Genomic DNA, 13,424 nt, shown 5'->3' with positions numbered 1-13,424 from the left:
AAATAGGTTAAATAGCAGCCCTGAGATTACTCATATTGCCTGTCTTTAGCTATGTGCCCACCTGAACACTCCCTTTTGCTGGGAGAAGAGGATGTGCAAGCTGCCTAGGCCTATGTTATGTGCCCAGCCCTGGGCAGTCACTGTTGCTTGGGAAGTGGGCTCATGCTGATTGAAGTAAGCCAGTCAGGTCTCACGCTTAGAATGGAGGTGGTGTCAATCCTATGCAAACCGCAGGGCTTAGACTAGGGAGATGGTTGATCTCAAAAAGGAAAATTGAGGTACTGTTGCAAGGGATCGAGGGGAATACCTGTCGGCCACCTGGTAGACAACAGAATGCTGGGCAGATAATAACGTTCATTGAATACTAACTATAAGCCAGGCATCACTCAAACTGCTTTACGAGTGTATTGGTTAGAGAATGTGTTTGGCTGCATGTGATGAGGTAAATGTAATAACATGGACTTAACACAGAGGGGTTGGCTTTTATCTCATGTGATATTAAGTCAGGAAAGAAGCAACTTCACATCATCACCTGTGTCCCAGGCTCATCCTTTAGACTTTCTGCATTCTCATTCTCAGCATGAGCCTTTCTTCCTAATGTACTCAAGAGGGCTCTTCCTCCTCCAGGCATTATGTCATGGTTCCAGGCACAGTGGGGGAAGCGCAAAAAGGAAAGGACTCATGACAGCTGTTTTGTGTTTTTTAATCAGAAAAATGGCTTTTCTGGGAGCCTCAGCCAGTAGATTTCTGCTTATATCTCATTGGCCAGAACAGTCGCATGACCACCCCTAACTACAAGGGATCCTAGCAAATCAAGTTTTGGTGGCTGAGTCCATTGCCACGTAGAACATAATTGGGACTTTATTGGTAAGGAAGAAAGGGAGAATAGATATTGGCTAGGCAGCTATCAGTGGCTGCCACAATATGATGAATCCATTTATTCCTTACATTAACCCAGTGTGCGTGGTGTATTACTATCCTGGTTTTTGAGAAACAGTCAGAGAGAGGTCATGTAATTTTCCCAAGCTCACACACAGCTGTGAAGTGGTAGAGCTAGAAAATTACCCCAACCAATCTGACTCTGGAACCGAATTCTCTGATGCTCCCAGACACATCCTGACCCACAGGCCAGACCACATTTCTTCTCCAGGATGTGTAACCACTCAGGAAATGTAGGCCCCTCCTAGAAATGGTAGCTTATGGCATTGTTTTATTTATACATCACAACATTCTCTTGTTCTGGTGATACTACTGAATTGACCGTAAAAATCACAAAAGCATTGTAGAATATAGTTTGACTTTAAAAGTCATGAAAGAGTGGGTTGAAAAAGAAGTAGAGATTTAAACAAATATTGTACTGTGCTATAGAGCAGTGCCTCTCAAAGTATGCTTTACTATCACGTGGGAATTAATTAGAAATACAGATTCATGAGCCCTACTCCAGACCTACTGAATCAGAACCTCTAGGGACTGGGCCCAGAAATCTGTTTTAACAGGATCCCCACGTTATCTATAAGCACATGAGAGTTTGAGAAGCACTGTTTTAGAGAGTTTTATGTAAATGACACAGATTGTGCCCTCTTTGGGATATTGGTGAAGATACTAACTTCAGCTTTAGTAAACTAAGACCTATATTAAACCCCAGATTCTCCTTTGAAAGTCCCCGTAGAGTCCAGTTATGTACTCCAGGTCACTGAGCCTTAATTCAAGTATATGCTTGACTCCCTTCCCCATCAGCACCTTCAACTAAGTAATCAGTGTTTGTCTTTCCAATGTCAGTTTAAAGATTATCTTCAGGGACTTCCCTGGCAGTCCAGTGGTTAAAACTCTGTGCTCCCAGTGCAGGGGACATGGGTTCGATCCCTGGTTGGGGAACTAAGATCCCACATGCTGCGCTGCATGGCCAAGTTAAAAAAAAAAAAAAGAAGCTATCTTCAGAAGCCTTTCCTTGACCTCCTGCCTCACTCTTACAATACATGTACTTCTCCTTTACAGGTTCACATTTATTTTTATGATTATTTGATTAACGTTTACTTCCCCCATTAGGCTATAAACTTCATGAGGAAAGGGACTGACCTTGTCAGTTCTGTTACCTAGTATATCCTCAGGGTCTAGAACAGTGCCTGGCACACAGAAGATGCTCCACGAATATTTGTTGAATGAATGTCTGAATAAAACCAAGACAAGAATAAGTTTTGGGGGTTTTTTTTTGGCTGTGCTGCATGGCTTGTGGGATCTTAGTTCCCTGACCAGGGATCAAATCCGGGCCCACGGAAGTGAAAGTGCTGAGTCTTAACCATTGGACCAGCAGGGAAGTCCCAAGAATAACTACTCTTTTAATTAATTAATTAATTAATTTAATTTGTTGCTGTGTGCGGGCTTTCTTTAGTTGCGGTGAGTGGGGGCTACTCTTCGTTGTGGTGCATGGGCTCCTCATTGCCGTGGCTTCTCTTGTTGTTGAGCATGGGCTCTAGGTGCGTGGGCTTCAGTAGTTGCAGCACACGGGCTCAGTAGTTGTGGCTCACGGGCTCTAAAGCACAGGCTCAGCAGTTGTGGCGCACGGGCTTAGTTGCTCCGCGGCACGTGGGATCTTCCTGGAGCAGGGCTCGAACCCATGTCCCCTGCATTGGCAGGCGGATTCTTAACCACTGCACCATCTAGGAAGCCCCAAGAGTAAGCATTCTTAAAGAAAACTCTCTAAAAACTTTTCCAAAGGCTTCACCATAGACTCTTAGTCATCTGAGGCAGTGTTTTGAAAAGAAAGCCATGGATCTTTCCTACGCTTCGCTTTAGCTAATAGTCTCAACATTCATCTAAGAAACCAACTGGCTTTTTTGTTTTCTATGTTCATAAAAATAAAAATGGTTGACAGAGAGGCAATGGTTGGTAAAAATAAAGCTTGAACAACCTGGAACCTGCCTTCCCAGTAAGTAGGAAGTGGTTCTCTCATCTAGGTTGTGTTGTTCACACTCTGTTGGCAAGTACTGTCATACCTGCATTCATCACTGTGGGGTTGCCAAGGAAACCTAATAAAGAATCATTCTAGAATCTACCTCTGGAAAATTCCAGATGAGGCTGAGGAATCCTCTTCAAGTAAGATCTGTAAGTGTGACGATGAACTGTGTCCTGAGCCTGCAGGTCAGGCTGAAAGATTCAGCAGCCAGCAAAGTGAACATCTAGAAGTCTGTTTTCCTTCAACCTGTGTGGAACTGGTAAGACTTAGAGGGAAGGATAAGAACTCTTAAAGGAGCAGATAAATTGAATGAAATCTGGGTAGGCATGGGACCATATGTTTAAAAGTTAACCTTCTTCCTCTCTTTGGCCAACTCTAGTAGAGTTAATGTTTTGTATGGAGTCTGTCATACTTTATATTGTATTGGAGCTGTCTTTAAAAAAATATTTATTTATTTATTTATCATTGTTTTGGCCGCATGGTGAGGCATACGGGATCTTAGTTCCCCAACCAGGGATCGAATCTGTGCCCCTTGCATTGGGAGCGCAGAGTCTTAACCTTGGACCACCAGGGAAGTCCCTGGAGCTGTCTTTACAGGGTGGAATTGGATCACGTTGATGTAATAGAGTACTGGCCACCAAGTCGTACGACTGTGATGTTGGGGAGGCTACTTAACCTCTTTGGGCCTGGTTTCCTCTCCCAGAAAATGAAGGGCCTTTCTGAACAAATCCAGAGGACCAGAGTATCTTACCATATCACAAGCTCATCTGTTACAGAGCTCTGGGCCAAGACCCTCATAATGATCTTGCAAGGGGCCTCCGCCGTCTGTGCTTAGATCAGTTTTGCCCAATTCCTAGTGCTTTGACATGAGAGGGAATTGCATACATGTATATTCTTTGTTTACTTTGGTCTTGGAATGACAGATTATAGCTCCCGCAGAAGGGAAAAAAAGAAGTAAGGAATTACCATTGTTCTGCCATTGACTCATAGTAGATGTCAGACTGAGACACATGCAAAACACGGGCACATACAAGCTAAAGGAACAGATTGTGGCAATATTTAAAAATATCACAACTCTCTAAATAAGAAGCAGTTCTGATAAGCCTATTTGGAATTCATACAAAACACCCATAACTCTGAATATCTGAATTGTACATTGCCAAGGTAAATTACTTCTGTGCAGTAATTATAGATAAAGGTATATTGGATTATATGATAATATCTCTCTTTACAGATACCCCTCTCTCCTGGGCCTCTTCCTTTCCAGATTGTTCCTTTTTTAGTCTCCTTTGTTTGCTTCTTCCTCCTCATTCCCTTTAAATGTCTCTATTCCCCAGGCTTCTGATTTTGCCCCTATGGCCTTCTGACTTTACAAGCTCTCCCTGCCTGTTTTATCTTCTCTAATCACTTTAGCTGTTATAGGTAACCTGATGACCTCTTTAATCAGAATCTGCAGACCTGATTTATTTTATGGGCTTTAGAAGGAGCTTCTACTGCCTATGGGACGTTTTAACTCATTATTTTTCTCCACCATAAACACGCCTGTCCTCCTTCGTGTCCTGTCCCATACCCATTAATATTCTACCGCAGTTAATGGCGTCGCTCACTAGATGGTAAGTGATGAGAAGGCAGGGACCATGTCTGTCTTGTCCACATTGTACCCTGAGGGTCCAGTGCAGTGCCTGGCACATGGTGGACACCCAGTGAGCATTGTTGACAAAGTGATGAATCCGTCTAGTATTCCAAACTAGAAACCTTGGAATCATTCTGGATGTCTCTCTCCCCCTTGCTCCCTATACCCAGTCTGGGACCTGTGGGGTTTATTACCTAAAAGACTTTCACATTTAAAAAAAAAAAAAAAAAAAGGCTTTCACATTTGGCCCCTTTTCTCCATCTCCACTGCCACCGCTTTAATTCAGCCCTTATCACTGATTGCCTGGATCATTGCAGGAGCTTCCTCACTGGTCTTCCTCTGGCTGGCTTTTTCCCAGGTCATCACCATCTGACCCTCAGAGTGATCTTCCTAAAGTGTGAATCTAATCAGATTAGTCTCAGGCTCCCCTTCACTTAAACAGAGTTTGCAGTCTGGCCGCCTCACACGAGTCTATACAGTGTTTTGAGAAAATGAGAATTACTGCATTTCATTGATTCTAAGATGCACATTTTTTCACATTTTAGCAACTCTGAAATTGGAATGTGCCTTAAAATCGATAGCATGTCATAGTTTGATGGGTGGCTTTTTTCTTTCTTACTGGTACATAAAACAATACACCTTGTAATCAATGGCATCTTAAACGGACATTTAAAAATATGGAGATTTTACATAAAAGTATGTTCACTTTCTCTTGAAAAATTACACTGGGTAACATTGGGCCAGGATTTCTGGATGGCAGCCTAAGAGTGAGCTACAGGTAAGTAGCAGCTGCCTCATTTAGGCAAGAACTCTCTAGAATGTCCCATCATTTCCATCCAGGCTGTTTTATTCATTTATATTATGTACTCCAGCCCATGTAAGCACTTGAAATTGCAGTCCCTAACTGACAGATTAAAGTATGAATTCTTTGCTGTGATTTATAAGAACAATCACAGTTGGCACCAATCTGCCTTCTCAGGTTCATGTCCCCATCCTCTGCTCTATACACCCTCTATCCCCAGTCTCAGGAAACATTACTCAAATGTAAGATGCTCCTGCTTTCCCTGGCATGCCTTTCTCTACCTTGTATGCTCTAGGAAGCATCTCCTGACTTGCCCTGGCAGGGCTCATATCCTTCTGGGCTCCAGTAGTACATGGTGTATCTCTGTACCCACACCTCCTGTCCTGAAATTATTTATGAACAGGCTGGTGTCCCTCATTACACTGTGAACCTGGTAGGGAAATGAATCAGAATGTATTCATGTTTGTATCCCTGCCTCCTAGCTGGAACTTGCTCCTTAAGTATCTGTTAAGTAAAGGATGGATGGGGTGCCTTTTCTCACTGGGATCTATGTTTTTCGAGTTTTGCCCATGAATAGAGAGCTAAAAGTGAAGTCAGAGAAAAGCAAGTGTTTTCCTTAGTGCTTGTAGTTTACAGAGGCAGACACTGCTTCTGGCTGTGCTTTAGGAAGGCCCTTGGCAGTCAGGGTCATCCCATGGGGACTTTAATATCTGCAGAACCAAAGGCACTAAGCCAGAGCCAGCTCTGAAGTTTTTTAAAAAATTTATTTTTAAATTAGTGTACAATAAAACCAACCTACTGTACTGTTCTGTGAATTTTAATGCATGGGTAGATTAGTGTCACCACCACCATAATCCGGCTACAGAACATGGCCTCCAAAACTCCCTGTTGCTATTTCTTTGTAGTCACATCCTCCCCTAGCCCATAAACCTTGGCAACCATTAATCAGTCCTCCATTACAGTTTTGTCTTTTCAAGAATGTCATATAAGTGTACTCAACGTTTTAAGCCTGACTTCTTTCAGCATAATGCCTTTGAGATTCATCCAGGTTGTGTGTATCAGTAGCTTGTTCCTTTTTATTGGTAAGTAATAGTCCATTGTGTGGATGTCCCACAGTTTGTGTATCCATTCACCCACTGAAGGATATTTGGGCTGTTTTCGGTATTTGACTATATGAACCTGTGTACAGGTTTTTGTATGAATATAAGCTTTCATTCCTTTAAGTATCCAGGGGTAGGATTGCTATGTCATATGTCAAGTGCATGTTCAACTGTATGAGAAACTACCAAACTGTTTTTCAGAGTGGCTATACCATTTTGCATTCCCACCAGCAAAGTATGAGTTCTATCTACTTGCTCCATAAATTAGCCAGCACTAGATATTATTAGAATTTTTTTAAAAATCTAATAGGTGTGCAGTGTTAGCTCACTGTGCTTTTGATTTGAATTTCTGCTTCCTTGAATCCATTCTGGGGGTGTTGGAGGTAAAAAAATGGTCAACTCACCACCAGTGTGGTGGTACTTCAAACTTTGATCTTCCTCAGTATGCCTTCTGCTATTTACTTTCCAGAGTCCTTGTGTTATTTATTGCTGTATAGCAAATTACAAAAAACTTAGGGGCTTAAAACGCACATTTATGATCTCACAGCTTCTGTGGGTCACGAATCTGGGCATAGCTTACATGGGCCCTCTACTTCAGGATCTCTCATAAGCTGCTGCAATCAAGGTGTTGGCTGGGCTGCAGTCATCCTAAGGCTTAATTGGGGAAGGATCTGTTTCCAAGCTCACGTGGCTGTTGGCAAGATTCAGTTCGTTGAGGTCTGTTTGAGTGAGGGCCTCGGTTCCTTACTGGCTTTTGGCCAGAGACTTCCCTCAGTCCTGTGCCACATGGGCCTCTCCAACAGGGCACCTTACTTCATCAAAAGCGCACAAGTTGTGAAGGCAATAGAGAGAGTCTGCTAGCAAGACAGAAAGTCACGATCTTTCATAACTTAGACCAACACATTTGCCATGTTCTATTGATTAGAAGTCAGTCACTAGGTCAAGCCTTACACTGAAAGGGAGATTACTCAAAGGCATGAACACCAGGAGGCAGGGATCATTGGGGACCATCTTGAAACTTGCCACAGTCTTCAAATACCTGGTCCATGGATTCTGTCCAGGTTTTATAGCTTCATTCCATGGGAGAGACAGGGTAGAGTGGGTAGAGTGTCCTTATTCCATCTTACTCTCTCTGAAGCTTTTTCATTTGATTTATGAACATTCAAGGTTAATTTAAGGAGTTTGTTTTGTTTTTAAACTCAAGCCATCTAAGACAAAGCTAGGGTCAGATTAAACAGTGGTCAAAATTTAAATTCTGTTATCTACTAATCTTCTATTTATTAAGTCACAACCATGGAAAGCTCAGCTTTTATACCCAAGATAGAGCCTTTTCAATGATGAGTTTATAAAATTCAACACGTGACAGCTATTTCAGCCTGTCATTGTGGCTGCTGACCAGGTAACCCTAATAGATCTGGCCAGCACTGGCCTTTATGAATTTCTTTCACCTGATAGTGACCTTTGGTTTATTTTAATACCTTTCTAATGACTTGCCAAATCTGGCCTCTCTTTTTTCTTACTTAATGTGGTTTTTCAGTACCCAGAACCCATCTCTGGAAATATGCTTGATCCTTTCTCTTTATTAAAATGTAAAACTACTTAGTATTCCTTCCCTCTCTTCAAAAGGAAGCAGGCTCTTTAAATCAAGGTTTTTGATCATGAACCTCTTGCAATGAAAACTTTTTGAGAATGGGCTTCTGATACAGTTTATTTATTTACAACTAATACTACTGAGCTCATATTCTGTGTACATTACCAAATATACATGAAAATAGAAAATTCAAAAAGAATAAGAAAATACAAGTTTTGATATTTTGCCGTCTATTGTTCAATGGACCTGTATTTGCTGTGGGGCAGGTACCTCAATTTGGAGACTAGTAGGTGCTAGGAATCTGGCATTGCGTGTGATTGCTTACACGTGGCCCTGAAATGGAGCAGGACCCTGTGGGGCCCTCCCAGGTGCATATCCCTTCCGTGTCCCCCATTTCTTGTTTGCAGGAAATGGGCTTCATTCAGCCTCCTTGACTTTCCCTGAGTTCCAAACAGTTGCTAATTAGGGAAGGGAGGGAATGCAGAAACAAAGGAGGAGCAGTCAAAAAAGCAATAGTGCAGCAGGGTCCTGGTTCCTCCTCAAGGAATATACGTAACAATACATTTGAATTCTTCTGCAGGGACCCCCCCCCCCCCCCCCCCCCCGCCCCAGGTGGAGGACGGTAACTCCAGAATGAGTAGAAACTTCCTGGAACACTTCCCTGTTACCTCACCACCAACCAATCAGAAGAAAGTCAGAACACAGTAGAAGATAACAGAGACTCTGACCTCCTCCCCAAATGATTCTCCCTTTATAAACTTTCATGTTTGAGCAGAATCTTCATTTTACCGCGTGGAGCTAAATCGGACTCCATGTTAGATCTGTTTCTTTGACTTTAACCTTTGCTTTTTGTTGCTTTTGTTACTGTAATCACACATGATGGCCTGCCTCTGGGAACAACTGCCCCTCTGCCTGAATGTTGAGCTAAAGTGCCTCTGTTCAGCCCATGGCGGACAATCTGCCCTGCCCACCTGTGTGAATGGCTGAAATTAACATATCCCCTCACTGAGGCTGGCTGTTCCCAGAGGTCTTTTGTAAGACTGATGGCCCTTTAATTTTACTTCCCCACAGCCCCTCCCTCTCTGGTTCTATAAAACAAACTAGCATCCAGACCCCAATAAGATGGTTTTTTGAGGAGACATTAATCTGCCATCTTCTCAGTTTGCTGGCTTTCTGAATAAAGTTGTATTCCTTGCCTCAACACCTCGTCTCTGATGCATTGGCCTGTCGTGTGGTGAGCAGAACGAGCTTGGACTCGGTAACATTCAGAGTTGGTTTTTGGACACTAGTCAACCTTCTCCCCAGGTTGCTGGCCTCCTGAGTAAAGCAGCCTTTACTTCCCAACCAACACTCGTCTCTCAAGTATTGGCTTTCGAGCAAGCAGCTGAGCCTGAGTTTAGTAACAGCCCCAGCACTAGAGGGCCAGCAGAGAGTTGCCAGAGCTGGGAGGCCAGCCCTGTCTGAGTTCCCCACTTTGGTGCTATCAGGTATTAAGGTATCAGGGGGCCATGAGTGGGCAGACACTTTAAGTACTGAACAGATGTGTACACATCATTTCTTTTCTCAGTCTATTCCCAAGTCCAGCTGCTTTGCCTAGATTCTAGCATAGGGTGTGTCATGACCAATAACAGGAGCTGTCCATTAGAATGACTTCTCCTTGGTAGAAACTGGAACTGCGGCCAACTCCAGGAAGCTTGTGAAATAGTAGAGGTTTGCCTGCAATGCCCATTTTCTCCCTTGTGAGAAAACCAGCCTTCTCTGTTCTTCTCTGTCTTTCTATAACTTGCTACTACCATAGACTAACTGAGCATCCTGGTTTGGATTCCCTCAGAAGCTGACTCTGAGACAAGCATTTGAGAGCAAGTTTATTAGGAAGGTGAAGGCAAACCCAGTAGGGGAGGGGGGAAGTGAGAAAGGAAGGAGAGCACCAAGACAGCCAAGAAAGAGTAAGTCCAGCCTGCAGAGGTGGAGAAGCCACCATTTTTCAATCATAGCAGATGGACAGTTTTCTCTATCTGCTTATAAGTCTAATTGCAGCATTATAATTAGGAACTTAGTTCATTCTGATTTTTGTTTCACCTCTCCCATTTCACATCCTTATTAAATATGTATCTACAAGATCATACTCTTTTCTCCCTCACCTCTTTTCTTCTGGTTAACTCCTAGCTTCTGGCTGTACAATCATCAGGTCTCAGGGCATCAGTTCTTCTAGAAAGCCTTGCTTCATCCCCCTTTCTGGGATAGGGCTCTTTCTCTGTGCCCCTAGCTGTCCTATTAGAGATTTCCTCATACTGTGTTGCTTCCATTCATTCATATAGTTCATATAATGAATACCTATTATGTGCCTGACATTGTTTTAGGTTCCTGGAGCTTATATTAAAATTTTGTTTGTAATTTTATTTTGATTTCTTATTTACCTATGTGTTTGCCTCACCTAATCATATCCATTTTGTTCACCATTTATGTCCTTGCCCCTCAGTGCAGTGCCTGCCATATAGGGGGAGCTCAGTAAAAGTGTGTTGAATTGAATAGAAGAGTACAGGGCATCTTAGTTCAGGATGATTTGATATTTCTACGGCTTTTTCCAAGGGAGAAATTGAACTCTTCACCTTTCCTGATGTGCCTATTGAGAGATAAATTGACCCACCTTGCCTATTGGTGGTATAAGTGTTATTGAGTGAGTTAACATTAGGGTTGCCCATCATTTTTTTCTTTTTTTCCGGCTGGAAGAACACATCCCTGCCTACCTGGAGGAAAGTCAGAGAACATCTGCGAAGAGGCTGGAAGCTTCATTTGCAAACACACAAGGTACTCACTGAAGCTGTATAGTGTAATGATCATAAGTAGATGTTCTAGAGTCTAAGTGCCCAAGTTCAAATCCCAACTCTGCCACTCATTTGCTGTTTGACTTTGGGCTATGGTTCCTAATGTGTAAGTAGGGATAATAATGGTATATTCCTCATAGGATGGTGTGTGGATTAAAAGGTTAACGTTTAAAATGAGCAAGTGCCTAGAACATGGTAAGTGCTCAATAAATGTTATTATCATTATTGTGATTTGTTCCCACATATCAATGCTGGCTCATTTAACAGTTGGAGGCTGGCTACAGGACTCTATGGTGCTCAAAGTAACATTTTAGTGTTCTTCATACAATGGAAAAATATGGTGAAGTTCTTCATTTTAAGCAGATTCTAAATTTTAGGCAAATCACACAAAGGTCACAGCCAATCCGGTTCATGATCCAGAGACTGGCTATTCAAATAACGACCTAAATCATAAGTTCTTTCCTTCCTTTCTTTCTGTGATTAAACACATATTTAGTGAGCACTGTAGGTGCAGAAAAATTTTCCCTTCTTTCTTTCTATGTTCTTTGGCTAGTCTAATAGTTATATTGATATAAGACAGAATAACAGGAGAAAAACAAATTTAATTATGTACATATGGGAATCCCATAAAGATATGAAGACTCAAAAGGTAGCCAGGTAAGTGAAGCTTATATAAAGTTCTAAGCTAAGGAAAGGGATGGGGGTTCTGGGGATACAAAGAAAAGGAAGGCCATTTGCAGGAAGTCAGAGGAGAGATTTGGAAAACAAAGGTTGCCCTGTTATGCAGATAAGTTTCTTAGGTAAAAAGGTAGCTCTGGTAATAGTTCTCTTCCTGGTACAGGGCCCTTTTCCAATGTAAATTTAGGCACTTGAGGGGGAGGTAAAGAGTTTTTCCTGAATCTGCTGGGTTTTTAATTGCCTCTAGCTCAAAATAATCCTCATGCCAAAGTGGCATATTTTGGGTGGCAAAACCTGCTCCCCTTCAGTACCTCTTATGCTTTTGGAGTTGGAGATGCCAAGAGGAATGAAATGGATCCTTTTCCTTCAGGATTTCACATGTGAAAGGACAAATTACAGCACACTTTGGGAAGTTCTATAATTGGACACACGCATGGCTTTGAGAGCCAGAAGACAGAATGACTAACTCCCCTTTGGTGATTCAGGAAAGGCTTCACACAGAGGAGGTGACATTTGAACAACTGTATCTAGACATAGCCATCATTTAATCACGTGGATTGAATAGGCATTTGGCTGGAAACCCAGCCATATAGCAACATTGTTCACTATTTTTGGGGAGCCTAGGTAGTTATATTATCATTTACAGTGTGTATGGCAGCCTCATCAGGTTCTAGTCTTGGAGTCCCTGCCATGGAAACCTGTATGGTTGTATTGCCTCATAATGAGGCCCTCTGATAATATTTAATATGCTAATAGGAGTACAGAAGCCCAGAACTGCCTTTCCAGTTATTTTTAAAGTGACTCCATTAGATTAAATAGTAAGCTAGGTAACAACTTTACTGGATCCCCTGTGGCTCTCAATTGCAGAAAGGAATTGGCTAAAGAGCAGCTTGGGTGGGGTTATGAAATGATTATGGCTGGAGACCTTTAAATCCTAGCTTACGATGCCTAAGGCCAGTAAGCTCAAAAACACATATGGTGTGTAACCAGTAGGAAGAATTGGGAGGAATATTGCTGTTGGTGCAGCTGCAGTCAGCATGAGACTCTAGGAACAAGATCACTCACCTCTGGATTGCCTCAAAAGACAACAGAACCGAGGCTGGTGACATCTAGTACTGAGACTGGCACTTCAGTTTTTCAGTCATGTCTTCCTCCTCTTCCTTCTCAAACTCAGCAAAATCACAGGTCAACTTTCCTTTTCCATTTTGCTGATGATGGGAGGTGAATCTCCCTTTCACAGATATATTTTTTACCGAGCAAGGGCTTGTGTGCCTGTGGCGCAGAAAGCCAAACTCTGACAGCGGGTGTTTGTATCAAAGTAAGTTTATTGCAGGGCGCCAAGCAAGGAGAACAGGCAGCTCATGCTCAAAAGACCCGAACTCCCCAATGGCTTTCAGCCAAGGGTTTTCAAAGACAATGTTAGGGGAGAGGGTCATAGGATGCGTGATCAGCTTGTGGACCTTCCTCTGATTGGTTAGTGGTGAGGTAGCAGGGTGGTGTTTTGGGAATCTCAACCTTCTGATTCCAGCCAGCCTGGGGTCTACATACTTGTGGTCAGCATGAAGCCACCATCCTCCACTGGGTGCGGTGGTCTTGGTTTCTGCAGAACAACTCCGACATATGCGTCAGATTATCTGTATCCCTTCTGGAGGAACTAGGAGTCCTGTCACTGTTGTCCTCATCATTAACTGCTTGCATCTGCTCTTTGGAACTCAGGGAAGCCTAGGAAACTAAAACCTTTTTCCACAAACAAGAAACAAGGGACATGGAGGGGCTTTTGTACCTGGGAGGGCCCCACAGGGTCCTGCTCAGTTTCAAGCCTCCTTTTTCTTTGATACTCCT

The 13,424-nt window shown here is 42.8% G+C and overlaps 1 protein-coding gene across 4 annotated transcripts in view; it reads left to right on the top strand.

Annotated features, from left to right (window-relative positions):
* The window catches only part of PPEF1 (protein phosphatase with EF-hand domain 1), a 140,595-nt gene that overhangs the window by 9,102 nt on the left and 118,069 nt on the right, over positions 1-13,424 (top strand). For 2 of the 4 annotated variants that reach the window (XM_057718248.1, XM_057718247.1), the window contains 2 exons: positions 3,070-3,212; positions 10,810-10,887. The gene's annotated coding sequence lies outside the window, so the exon portion shown is untranslated. The remainder of the gene's footprint in view (positions 1-3,069; positions 3,213-10,809; positions 10,888-13,424) is intronic. The other 2 variants (XM_057718245.1, XM_057718244.1) reach the window with 1 other exon arrangement.

Source organism: Hippopotamus amphibius, chromosome X (assembly GCF_030028045.1).
Source record: "Hippopotamus amphibius kiboko isolate mHipAmp2 chromosome X, mHipAmp2.hap2, whole genome shotgun sequence".
Taxonomy (NCBI): Eukaryota; Metazoa; Chordata; class Mammalia; order Artiodactyla; family Hippopotamidae; genus Hippopotamus; species Hippopotamus amphibius.
This window is presented reverse-complemented; position numbering and strand designations above follow the sequence as displayed.